The sequence below is a fragment of the Apaloderma vittatum genome, unplaced genomic scaffold, assembly GCF_000703405.1.
Source record: "Apaloderma vittatum isolate BGI_N311 unplaced genomic scaffold, ASM70340v1 scaffold31408, whole genome shotgun sequence".
Classification (NCBI taxonomy): domain Eukaryota; kingdom Metazoa; phylum Chordata; class Aves; order Trogoniformes; family Trogonidae; genus Apaloderma; species Apaloderma vittatum.
In genome coordinates, this window is record NW_009731769.1 from 1 (window position 1) to 1,007 (window position 1,007).

Below are 1,007 nucleotides of genomic sequence, written 5' to 3' on the forward strand. Positions count from 1 at the left end.
CCAGCTCTGTGGGAAAGCTGCAGGAACTCAGCAACAGAAATAAAAGCAGAAAAATCGTTAAAACATTCAGCAAAATTTATTTAATTATTTTTCACAATAGAAAAATACGTTGCTTTCATATGTGAGGTCTGTAAAACTCCAAGGCAGGAGGCAGCCTCTGGCAGCGGCTCCCCGGGGGCTTGTCCCTTGCCCAGCCGCAGCCCCCACCCTGAACCCCCCGAGAGGATTTTCTTCACCGCAAAGCAACATCTTGCAGGCGAGACAGAGCTGACCCTGCCTGCGATGTGCATCCCCAGGGGTCAGCCCCGTTCATTGAGCTGGGAAGGGCAGCACACTGCAGGGTTTGAAGAATAACTTTGAACAAAAACGAGCCCCCCGAATGGGTTCTCTGCTGCCAAGTGCAGGTAGAAGCAGTAGTCAAACATTCTTATGCTGCAGCATTCAAATCACAGTGGAGCTGCGTGCTGCCTCAGCAACAGTGGAAAAATAGTGTGAAATAAATATCCGCGGCCCTGGGAATGGGAGCACAATGTGATCACTGAGTCGGCATCACGGTGCTGGAGGGGCTGCAGCACCCTCGCTGGGAGGCGAACAAACCCCGCTCAGGCAAACGCTTGCCTGCGCGGAGTGGTTGTTTTGCCCAGAGCCATAAACCTGTGCCAGAGCACATCTGCCTGCAAAGCTGACGCTGATGGCGTGTCAGGCTGGTTTCAGTGATTTACAAAAACAAAACTAAAATCAAATCAAGGCTGGTTTAAGTTCTAAGGAGGTGCAGCAAAGGACTCAGCCTTCAGCCAGTGCTGCCGGCTCCCACAGCGACTGCACAACCCTGCGCCGGGAGCGCTGCCCCACAGGGAGGTCCAGGACAGCCCACAGCTATGGGAGACACCTGTTCCTCGTCTGTTTTAACAGCAACCACCAGCTTTTAGCATCTGTTCTCGTTCCATCCCCACTCCCCGGGGGTCAGTCGTGTCAGAGGCCCGAGGTCACAGCGCAGCTCTGCCCCA